Source organism: Anolis carolinensis, chromosome 1, assembly GCF_035594765.1.
Source record: "Anolis carolinensis isolate JA03-04 chromosome 1, rAnoCar3.1.pri, whole genome shotgun sequence".
Classification (NCBI taxonomy): Eukaryota; Metazoa; Chordata; class Lepidosauria; order Squamata; family Dactyloidae; genus Anolis; species Anolis carolinensis.
Window position 1 is genome coordinate 187,670,744 of NC_085841.1, and position 23,076 is coordinate 187,693,819.

The 23,076-nt window shown below is 41.5% G+C and overlaps 1 protein-coding gene across 1 annotated transcript in view; it reads left to right on the plus strand.

The window, feature by feature from the left end:
• The first annotated feature begins 2,010 nt into the window (after positions 1 to 2,010).
• Positions 2,011 to 23,076, plus strand: part of nrp2 (neuropilin 2) — a 351,320-nt gene continuing 330,254 nt past the window's right edge. The window contains exon 1 of the mRNA XM_008114943.3: positions 2,011 to 2,155. The gene's annotated coding sequence lies outside the window, so the exon portion shown is untranslated. The remainder of the gene's footprint in view (positions 2,156 to 23,076) is intronic.

The following is a 23,076-nucleotide window of genomic DNA, read 5'->3' on the forward strand; positions in this document are numbered from 1 at the left end:
TTTCTGTTTATCCCAGATTATCTGGCAGTATGGACTCATATAATCCAGTTTAAAGCAGAAAACCTGGGATCGGATCCTAGGATATAGTGCCTTTCCACACTGCCATATAACCCAGGATATCAAGGCAGAAAATCCCACAATAGCTGCTTTGAACTGGGATATCTGAGTCCACACTGCCATATATTCAAAGCAGATATTGTGGAATTTTCTGCCTTGATATTATGTGTTATATAGCTGTGTGGAAGGGCCCGTAATCCAACACTCAAACCACTCCATCACACTGGATCTCCCAATGTGTAAGTATCAAAGTCTTTAAAAGGTGTCAACTAGCAGGGAAATAGCTGCATCTGGAGAAGCAGGAGCCACAAAACGCTGATAGTCAATCTAAAAGGATTAGAAGGCTGAATGCTGCCAACCTAATGCTTTAATACTCTTATAATATGCAGCTGTATTGGATGCCAGATTAGGGTGGTAAACCAGAAGATAGGTATGGAATGAACATCCGCATAATTATTAGCAGAGATAGCAGTGGATGTTTTCTGAAAAGAAATCAAGCTGGATAAACTATCCAGCACAGTTCTGTCATGGACACACTTCACTATACATCCATCCTCTTATTTTGATTCTGTCAAAACATTTTCTCTTTTTCTCCCCCTCTTCTCAAAAAAGGGGGAAAGGTCGAGGTGTTAGAGAAGGGCATGATTAAATAATTTTGTAAATATTGTCTCAGAGAACGAATTTGTGACACAAAACCCTAATAAAACACAAGTCACAGACTCAATTTTTATAACTGCCATATTGTCAAATGCTTTTATGGCTGGAATTACTAGAGTGTTGTGTGGTTTCTAGCAGCATTTTCTCCTGACATTTTGCCTGCATCTGTGGCTGGCATATTCAAGGAATCCTCTGAAGATGCCAGCCACAGAAGCTGGTGAAACGTCAGTGCTATTATGGATTGAAGATGAGAAATGGAAACTTGTACGTGTGCCCGCGATCCAGCGTGACCCGCAGAACAATAACATGACACTCTGGTTTGCAGAACAAAAATACAGGAATGTGTTGTCGAAGGCTTTCATGGCCGGGATCACAGGGTTGTTGTATGTTTTTGGGGCTGTATGGCCATGTTCCAGAAGTATTCTCTCCTGACATTTCGCCCACATCTATGGAAGGCATCCTCAGAGGTTGTGAGGTATGGAGAAACTAAGCAAGGAAAGTTTATATATATCTCAACCTTCCTTGCTTAGTTTCTCCATACCTCACAACCTCTGAGGATGCCTGCCATAGATGTGGGTGAAACATCAGGAGAGAATACTTCTGGAACATGGCCATACAGCCCGGAAAACATACAACAACCCAAAAATACAGGAACTTTACTGATTCCAAGACATCAAAAGAAAAACAGTAATATTCACAATGGTCCCGCTGATCACTTACAGAAGTCCACAGCCATAAATAGTCCCTTCTCAGTCTACAAATCTGCTTCAGAGAAGAATACAGTCCTGGTTCTTCACCATCTTTTCTCAGCAGCAAACAGGCCTCGAAATAGCAAGGCCTCTCTGAGTACACACTGCTCTCTTCATCAGCAATACGCAGTCAGCACTGAAAAACTTGTCCAAACTGGTTCTGCAGTAGCAGAACAGAAACAGTATTGAATCAGTTCCCAGGTCTTTGCAGACTCAGCCAATCGGCTTCATGCACCTCATTTTCCAGTTAGCACACACACAGCACAGTGCCCTTGCAAACCATGACAAGTGCTAAAGGGTAAAATATTTGAGTCTTTTTTGTATTTAGGCATTTCCTCATTCTCCCAAGTTCTCCATTGCTGGTTGGGGGATTACCGGGCAGCATGTCTGGTGCTCAAAATTTTCCTGTAGTGACTACAGAGCAGGCATAGTGACAAGCCAAACTTCAGCTCAGCAGAAGTTAGAAGAAAGAGCAAGCAAAACAGGTGAGAAGGATGAGTTTCTGGACCTCCCTTCCACAAACTGATATATTGAGCTTCGTTTTGTAAAATTGGCAGCCACTGGAACAAGGACTTTTCATCCCCAACCCATCAGTTCAACTGGGACCACCTGTGCCTTGCAAAGCAGTAAGAAAGCAGCAGGAAAAAGAGCAAACAGTATCCCGCTTAGAGAAAATTAGAGGGACAGGAAAGGTCAGTATGTGCATTTCAATGCATTTCAGTATTTTTAATGTTGAAAGTTTTAACCTCATTTAGTGTGTGTGTGTGTGTGTGTGTATATATATATATATATATATATATATAGAGAGAGAGAGAGAGAGAGAGAGAGAGAGAGAGAGAGAGAGAGAGAGAGAGAGAGAGAGAGAGAGAGAGAGAGTATTTGTTTTGATTAGCGTTGCTTTGTATTTATTATTGTCTGTCTTGAGTCCTTGTATCAGGAGAAAGGTGGGATAAAACTAAAAACCTTCCTGTTTAAACAGGCATTTAGCAAAGAACATTAATCAGGAATGATCGGAATATCACATGTTATGGACTGGAGTAGAGTGCAATATATGTCTCTATATGATGCCTCATGAACTTGAATTTATTTATTTGATACATTTATATCCCGCCCGAAGGGGACTCAGAGCGACTTACAAATTAAATTTACATACAATATTATATTATTAGCATAGCACAGTACTGGTATTAAATTACTATATTGTACTATATCAATAAATTTTAATATTATTAGTAATATTACATGTAATATATAATATATAATTAATATTATATTGTATTAATTAGTATTATATTGTATTACAATATAACATTATCAATATTATATGTATATACAATTTATTATATTATCTATTATTGTAAATTATATTTTATATATATAATTAGCATAGCATGTATACTGTTGTTGTTTTTCTTAATCTGTTTGTCCTATTATGCTTATATTACTGATGTACTCTGATTGTTGTTTATGTGATTTTAATATGTCGTAAGCCGCTTTGGGTCCCGTGTGGGAGAAAAGAGAGAATATAAATAAAGAATTTATTATTATTATTATTATTATTATTATTATTAAAAACGAAGTGGATAATGAAATAATATTACTATGTAACACGACTTTTGTTCATGGGTTATAAATGTCATTTCCTAATTGGTTCTATCATAAAGTCATGGAAAAGGTTTATTAAACTGCAAAAAACTTTGTTTTTGCGGGAGGGACATCCTACAGCACCTTTTGCTATAGTTTTGCAATGGATATATCATAGAGTCCCAATGAAGTCAACTGAATTGTACTTGGTGGTTGATTGATACTATTACCGCTGTATTAAGTCCTGTTTTATTGTCTTACTGTGTTTTATTTTTTGTATATTGTGCAATGTATTTATGCTGTTGTCTTTGTAAATTATGCAGGTCAGGCCTTGCCCCATGTGAGCCGCCCCGATTCCCCGTGGGGAGATGGTGGCGGGGTATAAAGTTTATTATTATTATTATTATTATTATTATTATTATTATTATTATTATTATTATTATTATGTTAATTATTGTCATTGACATTATTCTCTGCAAATGAATGGATTGCAAATGCTCTGTTAACATCCAGGGTTGCCCATGCTTTCCCCCAAGTAGTCTAATTCGTTTTATTTCTAAAAAGAGAAGCATAAGGATGTGTTTTGTACTGTGCTTTGTCTCCTTTTTACTTTTGTGTAGACCTGTCAATGGGTAGCGCGCAGTTAACATGTTATGGGCTGGTTTTAAAATATCTCTGGATCAGCTTCTCTACCTAAGTGACTGCTTTTCTAGGTGAGGATAGAATTATGATGCCACATTCCCTAAAATGCTTAGCTTTTCATTTTTGTTCTTTGCATCCCATTTTTCAATGTGTTGAGATGGATTGTTGCTTTTATTATCATCAACATTTTCGGTATTAGCATGTGGGATCAGGCATAATCTTACTGAAGTTGAAAGGCTGAAAATGTATTGGCGTAGGAGTTTTTTCCCCCCTTTCCTCTTCTGCCTTTTGTACTTTGTGAACTGTTCATTCATTCAAATTGTGTGCTTCTTTCCTGGAACTGCTGCAGCTTCCTTAATCTGGACCTGCAGAAAAAGTGATTCTTATTCACAAATTGGGGGAATCGCGCCAACTATGAGCATGGCCAGAAGATATATCCATGCCAATCTAAACAAGAGTGTTCCTTTCTCTCTCCATTTGTATGACCCCGCCCACTGCCTCTCCCTTAACCCTTTCCTACGGAACACAGCAAACAGAGGAATTAATTAGCAATTGAACACCATGATTTATAGGAGTTGTAGGGACTGGGATGTATAGTTCACCTGCAATCTAAGAGCACTGAACCGCAACAAAAATGAACTTGGAACTAACTTGGCACACACCCAATGCTGCCAACTTGGGGTGATTAACCTTGACATCAGAGAGTTATAGTTCACCCGTATTCAGAGAATACCGAATCCAGCAGATGACGGATCTCGATTAAACTTGCCACACAGACTCAACATGCCCAACTGCGAATCCTGACAGGTGTTTCAGGAAGATTACTCTGGAAAGGGAGTGTAGTTCACCCTTATCTAGAGAACATTGAACTTAGCTGACAACTGATCTGGACCACATTTGCCACACAGACCCAACACAGCCAACTTTGTATACTGGCGGGGTTTGGGGGTGATTGAGTTTGGCATTCAGGAGTTACGTTCACCCTTATTCAGAAAACATTGAACCTAGCCAACATCAGATCTGGACCAAACTTGGCACACTAACTCCATGGCCAACTGAGAATATTGGGGCAGTTTTGGGAGGATTGACCCAAGAATATTGAGAATTGTAGTTCACCCACATCTTTATGCACTTTCTAATGGGAGCATTAATAAAAACAACAGGAAAGACTGAGGTTTTTTCTAATACATAGCATACCATACTATGGATACCATTATCCAACACATTTTTATAGTCGGTGTTTTCAATACATCGTGATATTTTGATGCTAAATTCATAAATACAGTAATTACTACATAGCATTACTGTGTATTGAACTACTTTTTCTGTAAAATTTGTTGTATAACATGATGTTTTGGTGCTTAATTTGTAAAATCATAACCTAATTTGATGTTTAATAGGCTTTTCCTTAACCTCTCCTTATTATCCAACATATTTGCTTATCCAACGTTCTGCCGGCCCGTTTACGTTGGATAAGCGAGACTCTACTGTATATAAAATCCACCCTCTTTGCTCCTGATGTTGTACTATGCACTGTATTGCCAGCATAAATGCATTGCAACATTCTTCCTCCTTGATCTTTCCCGCTCCGCCTTTACTGCTGCCCATGGTCAGTATTCTCTGCTCATCAGTGTTTTAGAGTTATTGCTGCTAGTTGGTTTTTTCTTTCTTTGCTAATAGTTGGGGATGATGGCTGTTTTTTTTTTTTTTATCAGCTGAAGCGAATCACAGGAATTGACCTACTAATTGCTGGAGATCTCAGGAGCTTTGAGGGAGAGATTCTCAAGGCTACAGGAGGGAGGTTCAGTGTTGGTGGGGAGCATGGAAACAACAGAGTACAGAGATGGAGAAAGAGAGAGATAACTAGGAGTTTTGGGATAGAAACAGCTGACATGGGGCACACACACTCCTTGCTCACTAGGAATCCTTCAAGGAGGTTCTGGTGAGCTTCGAGCAATGCTCTTTTTGCACATTCTTTAAAGAAAGTACATATTTTATTTATTTATGTAATTTATGCAAAAAGCATTACACAAATACATAAGTTTAAAATTGATAAAATAAAGGGAGCACAAACAGCTAAATAGTTTTCAACCAAAAATTGGCGACCGCAACTGCCTTGTCTGTAGCTTTAAACAGTTCTTCCTCAGTGCATCAGGGAATGCATTGTGGGCAAGCATACAGATGCAGAGTTGTTTGTTCTGCTCCACAGTCGCACAAGGTGGAGGATTCTTCTAGGTAGTGCCATTTTACCAGCTTGTCAGAGCCTCCAATGGCCTAGGGGATAAAAGCCTTGTGACTTGAAGGTTGGGTTGCTGACATGAAAGCTGCCAGGTTCGAATCCCACCTGGGGAGAGTGCAGATGAGTTCCCTCTATCAGCTCCAGCTCCATGCGGGGACATGAGAGAAGCCTCCCCAAGGATGGTAAAACATCAAAACATCCGGGCATCCCCTGGGCAACGTCCTTGCAGACGGCCAATTCTCTCACTCCAGAAGCAACTCCGGTTGCTCCTGACCAAAAAAAAAAAAAAAAAAAAACCAGCTTGTATTTTGATCTGCCAGACTTTTGAGTCTGTTCAGGGACTTCCAAGTTGCCCATTCTTTGTTTGCCCCTTGAGGAAGACCCTCGTAGGGGCTATCCAGTTGGAATTGTCTGCTTTTTCTGCCCACAGGTATATTTTTGCTGTTGCTGGAGGAACATTTAAAGGAGTGGTGGTTCTCATGAAACTTTTGCTTGATTTAAGTCTGCTAGGAGGAGGCTGATAGCCATACAGTGGCTGGCTTTTATAGTGTTCAACCTTATTTTTCTCACAGCAGCAACTTCCCATCGTACATCAGTGGGCATTGCTAGCTAGCTTATAGAGTCTATCAACAGGTGTAGGTTTAAGACATCCTGTGATTATTCTACATGTCTCATTCAGTGCTATATTCACCTGCTTTCCATGGGCACATTTATGCCAGACGGGGCAGGCATACTAAGCAGTTGAGTAAGACAAGGCCAGGGCTGATTTTCTTATTAATTTTGGGTCTGCACCCCATGTGCTATTTATTTATTTATTTACAACATTTTTACCCCACCTTTTTCACCCGAGGGGACTCAAGGCAGCTTACAACACCTGGCAAGATTCAATGCCAAACAATCAATAAAATAAACAACACATTTAAAACCATTAACAGTAGTCAGTATAATACATTATACAAACATTAAAAAGCATTAAAAACATATAAATTACTTAATTCCATTATTAGTAAGTTTCCGCAGGATGTTATTACGTGTAGCTACTTTGTGCTTGGTGTTCGCAGAGTGTTTCCTAAATGTTAGTGTTCAATCTCAGGTGATGCTGAGATATTTAGGATGGGAATAGTGTTCAAGCTCTTGGCCTTCCCAGGTAACCTTCAATTTCCTGTTGGCTTCACGATTATGTAGATGGAAAGCACACACTTGTGTCTTGACAGGGTTAGGCTTCAGGTGGTTATCTTTGTAGTAGCTGGAGAGATCTTTCAGGGCATTAGTAAGTTGGTTTTCAACAGTTTCAAAGTCTTTTGCTTGTGTTGTTAGGCCAAGGTCATCAGTTTATATGATAACATTTGTGAATGGTGGCTGTGGCTGATCGTTAGTAAAAATGTTAAACAAGGTCAGTGCAAGAATGCTGCCTCAAGGTAGACCATTCTTTTGCCTCCTCCATCTACTTTTCCTGCATATGACAATGGGACTCGGTTCATTTTAATCCAGACAAGGCCAGCAATTGCTTAGAAACACCTCAGGGCTTGAGGAAACGGGCAATGCATACCAATGCCAAGATTCTTCTCTGATTTCCTCTTCCTAGATTCGCTCAGCCCCTTGTAAGTACTTTCATATGCTTGCACAGTGCTATCTCTTTCTTCTCTATCTGCCCTTGCTCCTCTGGTACTTCTAGTTAGGTATTGTGCGTCTATTCTTTCTCACTGGGGCTGCCAGGCAATGGAGTGAACTCTCGCCTGACGTTCAGCCTTCCTGCTCTGTTATGAAATCCACACACCTCCTAAAAGTACAGCGCTTTGGAGCCTTGCTTTGTCCTGCCTCCTCCTTTCCTTTTCCTATCCCTCCTCCTTTCTCATCTTAGTGTGCCTTCCGTAATGCGACTGTAACCCTATAAACAGGGCCTATCACGTTTTTGAAAAACAATGAATCAGCATCCAGGCAGAGAATAATATCTGCACGAGAAGGAGACAAAACCTGGAGAGGAAACATAGTAGAGCAAACCTTAGGAATGTGTATTTTGAAGACTCTAGAGAGCCAATGTATATTTATTTTTTACCTTTAGCTGAATGGTATGTTCCACTGGCTGAGTTGATCCAGACATTTAATTGCATGGTGCCTGCCTTTGCAGATTGAAATACAGGAGAAAGGGGATTCGAGAATATCACCTCTAGTAAAATACAAATGCAGAGGTGGGAGAAAAAAGGAAAGGGGAGGGAAAGAGGCTACAGAAATGCACAATTTATTTATGAACAGAGTGAACCGTATTGGGCTTTTCTTACAGAAGGCATTCACCACATTGGTCCTTCTAAGGCCACACGCACAAAGGAGGTCTACAATTGCCATGAAGAACAGTACTCATTGTAAATGTGCACAAAGCATTAATACCCCGCCTTTTCTCAAGTAAGCTCAAGGAATAACTGAAAACACAATAAAGTAACAGTTGGAGGCATCAGTTGCTGCCGAATATTCAAACCTTAAAATAGTATCAGGAAATAAGACAGCAGCAATACAGCTGCAGTCAAAAACTTATTAAAAGCAGACAAAAGAGAAAACGGGGAGAAAACAGTTCAGTGAAACAGCTCTTGACTAACCAAAGCATTTTCCTGAAATAATTTCTAAAAGGCCATTCAGGCATTGCAAAGCATCACTTGGGAGGGAGTACAGAAACTGTAGCTGAGGCTGCAGGAAAGACCCCACATGCTGCTGGGTTTGTTTTGTGTGTGTATCAGGAGCGACTTGAGAAATTGCAAGTTGCTTCTGGTGTGAAAGAATTGGTCGTCTGCAAGGACGTTGCCCAGGGGACGTCCGGATGTTTTGATGTTTTTACCGTCCATGTGGGAGGCTTTTCTCATGTCCCCGTGTGGAGCTGGAACTGATAGAGGGAGCTCATCTGCACTCTCCCCAGGCTGGATTCGAATTTGGCAGCCTTCAGGTCAGCAACCCAACCTTCAAGTCACAAGGCTTTACCCCACTACGCCACCGGTGGCTGCAATGCTGGTGAAAACCACGGGTATTGCTATTGCTAGTCTCCTTTTGGTGGCTTGATGATGACCCTAATAGGCAGGCAGACAAGCAGTCGGGCTGGCTCATAGCTGCCAAAAATTGAAAAATACACTCGTAAAAATCAGGTTACAATTCCTAGAAAAATACACTCGTAAAAATCAGGTTACAATTGCCCCACTGGGACAATTTGCGATCAGGAACAGCTAAGAACATTTCTGGAATTGGATGAGAAGGAATATTTTTTGTCTGTTTTTGATAAACTTTTGATGTACCTGCTTTGATATTTCGCAGGCTACTGGAGGCTTTTTTTTAAGGTGGCATTTTTAAAGGTAACTTCTGTGGAAGGGTTTGCAAGCCTCATTCTGAATTCCTCACCAACATGCTGCATAAATTTGCGTATACGTGTTTGACTTTCCCTGTCACCCGTAGCTTGACTTAGCAGTTGCTAGTATCATTATGAGCTAGTTATTCTCCATGCAGTTTGTTAGGTATTGATCTCTGCTAGTGGCACATGTCTGTATGCTGAAGTGTGCTGCTTGGTTTAGGGAGGTTCTGCTTCAGGTCTGGAGTTGATGAGCTCCCACCCTGTCCATATTCCGTAAAGACTTGAAGACATGGATGTTTCAATGTGCTTTTGAACAACAGGTCATCTTATAATTTATCACTGTCCAGTCTAAATTGTTTCCTGTCCTGACCTCCAGCACTTTATTCTATTCCTGGTCCTATTATCATGCATTTTGCACAAATCCTGCCCTTTCTCTTGCAATTTTATTTCCCTCACTACTTGGTTCTTCTATGCTTATTAATGTATTTGGATTTTTTTATTCTGTGGTTAATTGCTTTTATGATATTGTTGTTAGTTGCTTTTATTTTTTGTTTTATTTTATATTTTGTATGCTTGTATTCTGAGTTTGTTCCCCATGTAAGCCACCCTGAGTCCTTTTAGAGAAATGGAGGCGGGTTATAACAATAAATTATTGGGAGAGGAGAGGCTGATTACCCATGAAATAACAAGCCTTCTGACTGCTGCTTCTCCTCCTCCTTCCCTCTCCCTGAGTTGAGCCATGTGGTGCCTGGAAGCGGGGGTGCCTTGGTGTCTTTGTTTTCAGGCCTGTTCCTGGGGTTATTTGGGGTGCTGATTCAGAAAATTGCATTGGCTAAACCACATCTGCTCTAGATTATTAAATATGATTTTTTGTGGGTGAGCAGTTGGTGACTACTGGATAGCATATTTCTGTATCAGAAACTAGAGCTGATGTGGTCTAACCAATGCAATTTTCTGAACCAAACCAAATCTAAAGTTGACCAAAAACTGTTCTGTAACCCTTTTGATACTAATGTTGGAGAGTGGTCTCTGGTCAAAGTGGTCCTTGGTCAAAAAAAGGTTGGAAACCACTGGATTATGGGAACTATAGTATAAACCAACTGCTGGGCTGAAGGTTTCCCCATCCCTGGCACAAATGGTACTATTGAAACTAGAGCTTAGAAGAGGAGGTTAAGGAATTGTTGAAAAGAAAGAAAAGAAAATCCCATCTGTTCAACATCCCAAAGGATCTAGGCCCTGCCCTCTTATTTTCAAGTCTTTGGGAACCTAGCAACTCCAACAGAAACTTGTTACATTCCCAGAATAACTTCTGAATTTGAATAAAATAAAATAAAATAAATGACTAGGAGAATCAGTGCAGTCAAATAAAATTGCAAAATCAGACGTTCAGTGTAGATTCTATATAAAACCATGCCCTTTGCCTCCAACACATAATGAATAAAAAAATGATATAAAGAAGCAATGAACATTCAATGTTTCATATTTAAAATATGTTTTTGTGAGAGAAAACAATGTGGCATAGAAATGGAGCTGAAAGGTTCTCAAAAGGATAATGCCAGCAACTGCAAGATGTTAGCTGCATTGTCATCCAGGTTTCAAGGCAGGTTTTTAATTTTCTCTTATGAATCGCGGCGGCTGGGGTGAGTGCTGCCATGAAAATTCATTAGAAGGGGGTAGGGGGTGGGTGCGAAAGTAAACTTGTGCTAAAATCTGCTCCAGACTTTGCAGACTTCTGGTATTTGTATGGGAGAAGAGTCAATCTGCTTCCTTGCTAAAGTTCAGCCCACCTCAAGTAATAGTCTGACCCGAACTTCTGTGAAAGTACCATTTTGGTCTGTGCTGTTGCAGCCTTAGAGGGTATTTTTGTTCTCTCTAAACAGAGATGGTTTTCAAGCAATACAAGTGAAACAAAATTCTCTCTGCATATTTGTCGCATTACACCCAAAACTTGGCTCATCCAAGTAGGGCCGGATGGAGAGGCAATGGCAGAAAAGAGAAATAGGTGAGAACGCGACTGTTTTTCTCACTGAATCATTGTGCCCTAGTTTGCAGTGATGTAATTTCCACCATCTGAATAAGTGGAAAAGTTGTATCATTTGCATGCGGTGGAGAGGATCTATTTTGGATGAGCTGGTGTTGTAGCAAGTCCTGAAGAGAACAGCCACCAACAGCCCAAGAGAGGCCTCCTCCTCGTCCACCACACACCAAAGCCCAAAGCCCTTCGGAGGAGTTATATACCGCCCCCCCCCCCACATTTCTCAGCACTACATTGCTCAGCAAGGAGCCACACGTAGGGGTTTTTTGGGATGGAAGTGGAGTGGAGAAAGGCACTCCCATTCGTCTAGGAGCCAGAAAAAAACAGTGATGGGGCTGCCTTAGAGTTACCATAAGAAACAACTTGAAGGCAGATAACAACAGTGTCAGAAGAAGCGTGTGAGAGGGAAGGTTCTGTTAAATTTCTTTTTTGGGCCACCCATGAAGCCACTGTGGCTGTATCCTGAATAGAAAAGGCACACGTGAAAAATTCCTATTTATTGATTGAATGGCTTAACCGATTGTGTATCCTTTCTTTTCAATAGTATAAATGCTTCACAGATGTTCTCTTAGGACTTCATCACACGATTAGATGCAAGCGTCATTGGACAGTTGCAACACAGCTGATTAACAGAGCTCCATGCCATCTATCACACGATACAGGCTGACTTCTTATGGGGATCTGTCAATGAACTGGGAGGCAAGCATTCTTTGACGTTACGACCAGAACACGGGAGGCTTCCCGTGTTCCATTTGGAACAACGGGGCCAGCATGGGGGTAGCCACGCAGCAACACTTCTCCATGTGTGATGGGTGAGGGGGTACCGGGATTGTCCCACTGCTCTGCCAATTCACCATGGAGGCTACCAAATTGCCCCATGGTCCACGTGTGTAGAATCCAGATCAATGCTTTTGAAATGCATGCATTTCTTGAACAATAGTACATTGCTCATTGCTCATACATTTGGGCCAAGACACCACCTTAGTCACCCTACACAGAACCAACAAGATTGTACTGTACATTAGAATGATAAGAACTACAGCCCTATCTTGGCCTTTTCCAAATTAGGGAAGAAAAGCACATACACATCTCAAGACACACACATACACATGCACATGCACATCTTTTCTTCTTTTTTTACTACCAGTTACTTCCCATTCTAGTAACACATGAGGGATATCCTTTTTCCCCTTTACGGCTGTTTCTGTGTTTGTGTCTATGGGGTAGACAGATGAGAGAGTGAGACCATGCATTTCATCCACATGCCCTCCCATTGGTGAGGAGAGTGAAACACTCCTGTGGGCACATACATATGTGCATATATACACACATGCAGTATGAATGCCACACATTGTATAGAAAATAATTATAATAGCCCAATTAAGAAATGCTACCAATCCCTGCCTAAGCTGACCTTGGGTCTGTTTCTCCATTCCCACCCATTTATGTACCACCATTGCAGATCCTGCCATGTTTTGTCTTTAATTCTTGCCTTCCTAATCTTTCTCTTCTGACTCATTCCTATTTTGCCCCAGGTTGTTAAAGATATTGGAAGAGCAGATAACTATTACTATTGGTAAAACTCCTCATTTCCAATGGTCTGATAGGCTGACACAAGCAGAATGAACTTCCTGAGAAATTCACACTGCACAGTTATAGCAGTTTGATTCCACTTTGACTGCATGTCTTCACATGATTGAATCCCAAGATTTGTAGTTTGGTGAAGTACTTAGAAGTGCCTACTGAATAGCACCAGTGACTGTCTATGGAGGATTCTAGGGACCTGTTACCATTGTTGTGGTTTTTATATGTCTTTAAGTTGATTCTAACTTATGGGTATCCATGACTGAGTGGGAAACCAAACTCTAGTTTCTAAGAGTCATACTACATCTCACTAGTTCTCCTCAAAGAACCCTCAGAGCCTCCTTCCTCCAGAGGAAATCATGCAAATAGCATACTTTCCCCACTCATGATTTTGAGAACGGTTGTCCATCACCAGCAGAACTAGAGCTCCAAAAATTGGTACTATCTGTCTCCTTCCAGATCTTTACAGCATCAAGAGACAGCAATAACAGCAGTGATACTTTACAACTCTCAAGTGAGTATAGTTCTGTTTGTCTTAATACTTCATGTTGAACATATCATTGCTTGCAGTAGTCAAACTTAGAAGTTTTTCTAAAGCAGGGGTTCTCAACCTTTGCTTCTTCAGATATATTAAGCTTTGGCTAATAAAATCTCTCACCACTGTTCAGGAACTGAAGCCCAGCCAACGGCTGACAAAGGTTGAGAAGCACTGGTCTAGTAAATATGAGGGATATAGAAGTTGGCTATCCCTTTATTGCCAATGGCAGTATATAGTTTTAGGGCATAATCCCCAAAGTGCAATAGAATTTGAGTGGTAAGGAGATGGAGTTCTTTTTTTCTGTGCAAATATTACTTCGTATGTTCATGTGGGAAAGGTCTTTTCTCCTGCATTGTGACCACAGACACACATTAAAAAATTATGATGCCACGGAAATATATTGAGATCCAACCAGCAGTACTCTCTGCCAAGGCAGAAAGCTTTTATGTACACATATGTATGCAGGGAGTGATGAAAACTCCTGTTGAGTGGGTAGAAGGCCATCTTCCTACTGTTAGTTGCAACCTAACCTTGAGTGTTACAGCCATTGTAAACATGAAAGAGATTCAGTGTTTTGATATTAAGGCAACACATTCTCACTGACAAAGGTCCCTTCTACCGTGCCATATGAAATCCAGATTATCTGCACTGAATGGATTATAGACCCATATAATCCAATTCAAAGCAGATAACGTGGATTACCTGATTTGATAATCTGGATTGTATGGCGGTGTAGAAGAGGTCAAAGTATCTTTAATGGCAAACATGCAGAAGTAACATTCCTATAAAACAACCATGAGTCCTAGAAACTCATAGTATGTATACTGAAGGGAGATGACATTGCAAATGGGGCCCAATCTGAGAGACAAATGGTTAAGTGGATCAATGGATCTCTGGCATTTATGTTTGGAAAATGTTCCAGAGATTTGGATGCTGGGGATCTACTTATATTGGAAAAGCAACATGGTCTTAGCGTATCTACACTAAAAAACCCAAGAGCATTAACAAAGAATAATCATAATAAGAGTCCTCCTTAGGGTCCTTCCACACCGCCATATAATCCAGAATATCAAGACAGATAATCCACTGCTTTGAACTGGGTTATCTGAGTCCACACTGCCATATATTCCAGTTCAATGTGGATTTTATACAGCTGTGTGTAAGGGGCCTTGCTTGCTTTGAAGGTGTGTGTTACACATATATTTTTAATTCATAATGTATTTTAATAGTTTTAACTGTTTTATGTGCTGTTTTATATTGGTTTGTATGAGCATCTAATTGTTGCCACTGTTGTAAGCCACCCTGAGTCCCTTCGGGTGAGAAGGGCGGGATATAAATGTGAGAAATAAATAAATAAATTCATTAGCCTGTGCCTTCTTATTCCTGTTTTCCAAGCTCATGCAGGGATCCATTTTTGCCTTGCATCTCGCAGGGGAGGCAGTGGGGGTGCCAGCTTTCAAGTGGCCAGCATTGCCCCCAAATTTCAAAGGATCCGAACAGACGTGCCAGCAAAATCCCAATGAAATTCAAGCACAGCCATTTGTTATTCAGAGGTTATTCCTAATTAAAAAGTGGCATATGGTTAACCTTTCTCTAGCAATTCTCCCGCCATCCACCGCAATAAAAATGACTCTGACTATCATAAAGCATTATGGCCTCATTTGCAGCCCCTGCACATTGTGGCGGTGAAGATGTAAAACCAGGGACAGTGAAACCATTTCCATCAGCAACTTTCTCTTTATCTCTAGGTTTTTATTACAGCTTCAAGTACTGAGGTGAGGGGGAAAATTGACTTGTTAGCAAATTATAAGTTCATTCCATGTATGGGCCCCGTACACATCATCCCCCATTGCTTGTTTTAATAGACTCGAGTAGGGAGGGAGTGTCAAGAGCTCTGGAGGTATGTTATGAGAGAGAAAGGCATCCCATACTGTCATTTTCCAGGTGACACAGGGCCAATCTGTGGCAGCTGCCTCAGGTAGTGAATGCTGAAAAGAGTAGTACAGAATAAGAACCATTAGAAATATACTGGAGAATAGATCTATGTTCTGTATATGGATTTTGCAATTCTCACTGAACCCTACTGCTGTCTTCAGTTTCTGTGCTCACTGGACAATTTGGGGAGGGGTTTTCCATTCCTGTTGACCTTATTTATTTATTTATTTATTGCATTTATATACCGCTTTTCTCACCACTGTGGGGACTCAAACCGGTTCACATCAAATAAATGGCAAAATCCAGTGCCTCACAAATAATAAAACAGTACATTACACATCTAAAACAGTGGCCTATCATTATAAATTTAACCATGAAAATATTAAAACATCAGACATAAACATAAAGCAGTTTAAAATTGCACTGATCCCGAGGTTGTCATCCATCTGCTACGCTGTTGTTGTCAGTCTATCAGTGATTCCCAAAGTGGGCGCTACCACCCCGGTGGGCACTGCAGTGATCCAGGAGGGCGATGATGGCACCTATTAGGACACGGGGTCAGGGGAAGGGTGGGGCCTCTTCCCAAGTGCCGGAGACAGGGCTGAGCCCCTGAGACGCCTGTTAGGACACAGGGGGTGGAGCTAGAGGAGTGGGTGTGGCTTCTTCCCAAGAGCCCGAGACAGGGCTGAGAATCTATACCTCTCCTGAGGCGATTGTTGGGACACAGAGGGCGAAGTGAGGGAAGGTGGCGGGGCCTCCTTCCAAGAGCCCGAGACAGGGTTGAGCCTCCTGAGAGGTCTTTTTGGACTAAAGGGTGGGGCTAGGGGCTGGGCCTCTTCCCAAGAGCGCGAGACAGGGCTGAGCCTCTGTATACGTCCCCTGAGGCGCTAGTTAGAACACGGGGGCAGGGAATAGAGGTTCGGCCCCATCAGGCACTTGGGAAGAGGCCCCACCCCCTCCTCTAGCCCCGTCCTGTGTCCTGGCAGGCGCTGCAGGACAGGGATAAAAGCTCAGCCCTGCCTCAGAGCTCAAAACTCCCCCCATCCCAGTCCTGGCCACCCATTTGTGACCCTCCCCTTCCCAGCCCTGCATCTTGGACTAGGGGAGAGGCTCAGCCCCACCCTCTTGAGCAGGAGCCATGCCCACCCCTCTAAGCCACACCCCTTTTCCAGAGAGCGCTGAGTAATATTTCTTTCTGGAAAGGGGGCGTTAGGCCAAATAAGTTTGGGAACCACTGGTCTATCTCTATGGCCAGCCTATCTAGTTGTTGTGGGTGGGTTCCTAGCTGGGATATTTGTGATCGAGTCCCCCTGTTGTCAACTCTGTAGGCCGTAGGAGGTATAGCCATACAGTAATCACCCTCGAGACCCTTGTTCCCCCCATCCCCTCCCACCCTGGTATTCAGCTGTTCTAAGTTGTCCTTAACTTCCAAGGATATGCAGTTATATAGACAGTCCAGTTTCCTATTAAGATCTTCTATATGAGTGGTTCTCAACCTGGGGTCCATGGATGGTTTTGGTCTACAGCTTCCAGAAATCCCAGCCATTTTACCAGTTGTTAGGATTTCTGGTAGTTGAAGGCCAAAAACATCTGGGGACCCCAGGTTGAGAACCACTGCTCTATATGGTTAAAAATAAGTTGTAAAGTCTGTCCCATCAGATCACACGTATTAGGGCATTCTTCTTTCTTGTGTGTTGCGGGTTCACCAACAGAGCTTACTGTCAAGTCAGCCAAATTTTCTATAAAGTCAGAGTTTCTACTTGATGTTGTTAGAGGCAACATGATGGTGAGGCTGGCCAGTTGGAAGCCCCTTTTTACTCCAGCGATTCCAATCCAGCAATTGGAGATGGAGTTAGCAAGGGTGAGCAGCAGCTATCATGGGGGTCAGCCAGGCGGCAGTCGGGCTGGGCGATGGTCGTGTGGTGGTAGGTGACCTGTGATGGGACTCAGGACTGCTGAAGATTGGTGATGGTACCTTTACTTCTTGCTTATATAAGACCTTGTCTTAGTGTTTTGAATCCATATGTACTACAAGACCATTTCAAATAACATTCCTCCAGTACTAACATTTGAAGAACATCTACCTGGTTCTTTGAGATCCATTTGCCTCACCTGCCAAACTCCAAACTAAAGGATCCACAAGAAATCATAGATGTGTGTATTTCTAATGTCACATTCAGTGACAACCCATGGTCTAAGATTATACACACAGTCTAAAATTCATGTCTCTAGGCAAAACGAGTAACATTGCATCTAGTCCAGTCATAAGTGGACAAATGTATGGATTTAATTTAGATTTGTAGCCCACCCGGTGCTAGTGGCTCTGTTTAAATGACAGCCTAAAAGGTTCGTCTGCAAGGAAAGCAAATTACTGCTATGTTAATAAAGTTGTAGGGCCCCTTTTGGGAAATCTCCTCCTAATAAGTACAACTTCATCAGCTCACAAAGGTCTCCTTCTCCTGGCGCTCAGACTTTGCCATTATGAGCTTCTCTGTTCCTGGAAACCTGTGAGCCTCCCTAATGTAACTAAGGAAAATCAGAAGTATTACTTTCAGATGATTGATTGCAATTTAATTAAACAATGCAAAGAAAAGGAAAAGATTCTGAATATAGGGATTTTCAGATTGCTGGCTATATTGGTTTTTCTCAGTATGTAATGGACATACATGCACCACTGACTGCTACATCTATTGCACACTTCCAATTTTCAGCAAGAACAGACCATCAAATCAACAGCAAGGCTATCTAATATGATAACACCAGAGAAAAGGGCATCACACTCATGAGTTTACATCAGGCAGATCTTAAATAACAATATTCCACCCACTGTGATATTTTTTTAATGTGCTAATAATACCTAAGGATAAGGTAAAGGTAAAGATTTTCCCCTGACATTAAGTCCAGTCGTGTCCGACTCTGGGGGTTGGTGCTGATCTCCATTTCTAGGCCAAAGAGCCGGCGTTGTCTGTAGACACCTCCAAGATCATGTGGCCAGCATGACTGCACTCCCGCTGGAGTGGTACCTGTTGATCTAATCACATTTGCATGTTTTTGAACTGCTAGGTTGGCAGAATCTGGGGCTAACAGTGGGAGCTCACTCCGCTCCCCGGATTCGAACTGCTGACTTTTTGGTCAGCAAGTTGAGCAGCTCAGCAGTTTAAACCGCTGCACCATTGGAGGCTCCACTTAAATATAGAAAACTGAAAATAACCAAATACCTCTAGTTGTCCCAATTGAGATCATTGAAGTAAATTACAATAATAACTGTCCTCTCACAGATTCATGACAGGCATATGTTTGCTTATGGCCAGCCTCTGAACTCAAGCAAGTCCTTGTCTGTGGCAGATCACACAACATAGAAATCAATTGAGTGATCACACAAGCTCAGCCTCCAAACCACCACTGAGCAAACGTCTGCGATAGATTCAACTTAGGGGTGTCACCACTCAGAAACAACAATCTAGCTACAAACTAGGATGCTAGTTCTATCTACGCCATTAAATGGCCTAATAATGTCACCCACTACATCAGGGGCAACATGTGTGAAATCCTTTGCCAACAGCACTCCTCTGAAGTCTACATAGAGATAAACAGAACAGTCTCCATGCAAGAGAATAAATAGATATAAGACGTAACATTACAAACGACAGAATACAAAAAAATAGCCTCGGGACGTTTCTGTCTCCCATGACGACACACTTTCACTGATTTCTAGTTGCTTTAGTGGAACAAAGGAATGTCAAGAGAAAGGAAGGCAGCTGAACTCGGGCACATTCACCAGTTTGTCTATGAACAGAGATTGGAACAGAGACAATGACTTATGAACTCACTTTTGGTTGTTGTTCCTTGCTGCCACATCACCTGAGACCTATGTTGACCATATAAATAAAAGGCCTCCAAGATGTCTTGTCACCAATAGCCCTGCTTAGTTCAAATGTAGGATCATAGTTTTCTTGAGTGAGTTGCTCCATTTGCATCTTCTTCTTTTCCTTGTTGTTGTTGGGTGCCTTCAAGCTATTTCCAACATATGAGAATCCTAAGGCCAACCTATCACAGAATTTCCTTGGCAAGATTTGTTCAGAGGGGTTTGCCCTTGACTTCCTTTGAAGTTGAGAGAATGGGACTTGCGCAAGGTCGCCTAGTGAGTTTCATGGCCTACTCAAGCCGTATAGTTTTCTCCAGTGTATCATGTCATGTATACACACTTGTTGTTTATTTGTTCATTTGCTTCTGACTCTTTGTGACCTCATGGGCCAGCCCATGCCAGAGCTCCCTGTTGGCCATGGCCACCCCCAGCTCCTTCAAGATGAAGCCAGTCACTTCAAGGATACCATCCATCCATCTTGCCCTTGGTCGGCCCCTCTTCCTTTTTCCTTCCATTTCCCCCAGCATCATTGTCTTCTCCAAGCTTTCCTGTCTTCTCATGATGTGACCGAAGTACTTCATCTTTGCCTCTAACATCCTTCCCTCCAGTGAGCAGCCGGCCATTATTTCCTGGAGTATGTACTGGTTGGATCTTCTTGCATCCAAGGCATTCTCAGAATTTTCCTCCAACGGTATACGCATAATTTCATTAGTTATTAAAACATAAATATCCTTCTCCAATAAATATTGCTGCCTGTTCCATGACTCTAGGTAAAGGTAAAGGTTTCCCCTAAGTCCAGTCATGACCGACTCTAGGGGTTGGTGCTCATCTCCATTTCTAAGCCTAAGAGCCAGCATTGTCCATAGACACCTCCAAGGTCATGTGGCCAGCATGACTGCATGGAGCGCCGTTATCTTCCCGCCGGAGCGGTACCTATTGATCTACTCACATTTGCATGTTTTCGAACTGCTAGGTTGGCAGGAGCTGGGGCTAACAGCGGGCGCTCATTCCGTTCCCAGGATTTGAACCTGGGACTTTTTGGTCCACAAGTTCAGCAGCTCAGCGCTTTAACACACTGCGCCACCATGACTATATTTGAACTACAGTAGAGTCTCACTTATCCAACATAAATGGGCCGGCAGAATGTTGGATAAGCGAATATGTTGGATAATAAGGAGGGATTAAGGAAAAGCCTATTAAACATCAAATTAGGTTATGATTTTACAAATTAAGCACCAAAACATCATGTTATACAACAAATTTGACAGAAAAAGTAGTTCAATATACAGTAATGTTATGTTGTAATTACTGTATTTATGAATTTAGCACCAAAATATCACGATGTATTGAAAACATTGACTACAAAAATGTGTTGGATAATCCAGAACATTGGATAAGCGAGTGTTGGATAAGTGAGACTCTACTGTATATGTGTTTTTTAGTGGGTCTACAAGATAAAGATTTCTTTCTCTTATATATGTGTTCAACTGCTGAGCTATCCTTATCTTAACTACTCTGACGACCACTGCTGATAATGCTCTTTCCACCTTCTCACATTTCAGAAATATTTTGCATTTTTACTTCATTCCACATTTTCTCGCCTTTCCCCCATATTTGTATGAATATGTGTCATCTGCGGATAAAAATGGGCTTTTTATTCAAGAAAACCTATGCTAAAATAAATTAATAGGTTTTTAAAGTACCATTACACTCTGTTACATACTACTATGGAATGGGAATAATCCACTTTTGGCAAATCCAGGGGCCAATTTGCTCCAGAGGCTTTGAAACATGGAAAAAATGAAAGGTAAAATCAGGCATTTAAAAATGTTGAGTGAAGCCTTTTTTTTGTTTTTTGTTTTTTTGGTTATTTCATGACTTCAAGTCAACTCTGACTTAGGAGACCCTTTCCTAAGATTTTCTTGGCCAGATTTATTCCAAGGAGGTTTACTGTTGCCTTCCTCTTGCTGAGAGCATGTGACATGCCCACGGTCTCCCAGTGGGTTTCCATGGTTCAGTGGGGATTTGAATCTTGGAGTCAGATTCAGAGCTGAATGCCTTCTCTTTGCCCTGTTACCATAATAGAGGGAGTTCTCCTGCCTGTGTTAGTGCACAATAGCATTTGTTCTTCTTTCCTCAAGTTTCCGATAGTAATTTGCACAATAGAATCAGTAACTAAATAAAAACGTAAATAATTTCTCAAAATATTGGCTCTTCAATAGGGGAAGGGTCTCCAAGTGACATGGTCATTTTCACTCAATTTTTCTTTCTGTCTTGAAAGTGCTTTGATGGTTAACTTGGGTGTCAGCCTCTACAGTGAAATTTCCCTTGTGTCAGCTTTCTCAAACTAAGAGACTGTATGTTGTCCTTATCATCCAATACATAAACAGCACATTCTGAGACTATAAACAAAGGAAAAGTTCAAGATGAAAACGAGTTCAGGATGGTGTTGTTTTTGCCAGGATAGTTCTTTTATTAACAGGATATAGTCTTATACATTGGTAGCCATGTGCTGGACTAAAGAATTCAGAATGTCTCGGGGCATTCTGGGAACCTCAAACCCAGGGCATAAGGCCACATAGCACCAGATAAGGGGAACTCAGGGGAATCAAAACAAATCCAAGTTCAGAAGAGAAATATTTGGCCCATGAGTTCAAAGTATGTTGTATTAATGCATCACATGAACTTAACTGTTGCTTAATGGGTTGCATATTTATCTGGTTTTTTTTTTTAAGATTACAAGATGCTTGAATTGAGTGTGTTTTTGGCCCTCTCCTTGCAAATAAATTAATGGAAACAGTATGGACCACCATTCTTACATGGGTTTCACAGAACATAGTGCTCTGCCAAGCATACCTCTTCCCATATCGCACATACACCCCACACATGTAACTGACTTGTTGGATGCCAAGAGGATCTGGGTGCAAGCAGGGATATATAAAACATTGTCTGTCTTGGATCTCCAGTGGGAAACCAGAAATCCAGAGCATGGAATGACGTCTTCTCCGGAATCCCAATTATATGAGAGAAGTTAAGACACTGCCTTTCTGTGTGTGAGAGATGCACATGGGTGATTAAGCAAGGATATTCTGCATCCCTAGTGAAACATACTTCAACACACATAGATGTAACATGAGTATATGCCTGTGCATGTCACTTATAGGACTGTCTGTGAGCTCTTACACTACAAGAGGAGTTTTCTTTGGAATACTTATCTTTGTGAAATGTTTACATTTTTCAGCATTGCATTTTAGTATGTTTTTGTTTCACACACTTTTATGGAAAGTGACAGAACAAACTTACTGAAGAGACTGAAACACTACCATATTGGGGCACCCTATGCCCAGACATTGGTGTGTGTGTGTAAACAGTATTTTTTGCTTTTCATCCTTGTTTTTAATAAAACAATTTCCTTTCTAATGTGAGCATAAGAAGAGCTTAGACCCTTTGCTGGCTGAACTGCTGACCTGAAGGTTGCCGGTTTGAACCCACGAGATGGTGTGAGCTCCTGTCTGTCAGCTCTAGCTTGCAGAGACATGAGAGAAACCTCACCGCAGGATAGTAACACATCCGGGCGTCCCCTGGGCAACATTGCTGTAGATGGCCAATTCTCTCACACCAGAAGTGACTTGTAGTATGTTCTATAGTATGTTCTCCTGTGAGAATGGTTAGACAGAAGAAAGTGTCTTAGGAATGTAAAAAAAAAACTCTTCGGAATAATATGTTATGTTTTTTGTATTAATTGTAAGTGTTTAAATGTTTTTAAACATCCTCAAATGGCCCCAAATCCTGCAAAATGACACCATTCTTCTAAGGAACAGGAACAGGAACAGCTTTCCCTTGCCAAATTTTCATATTAAAAC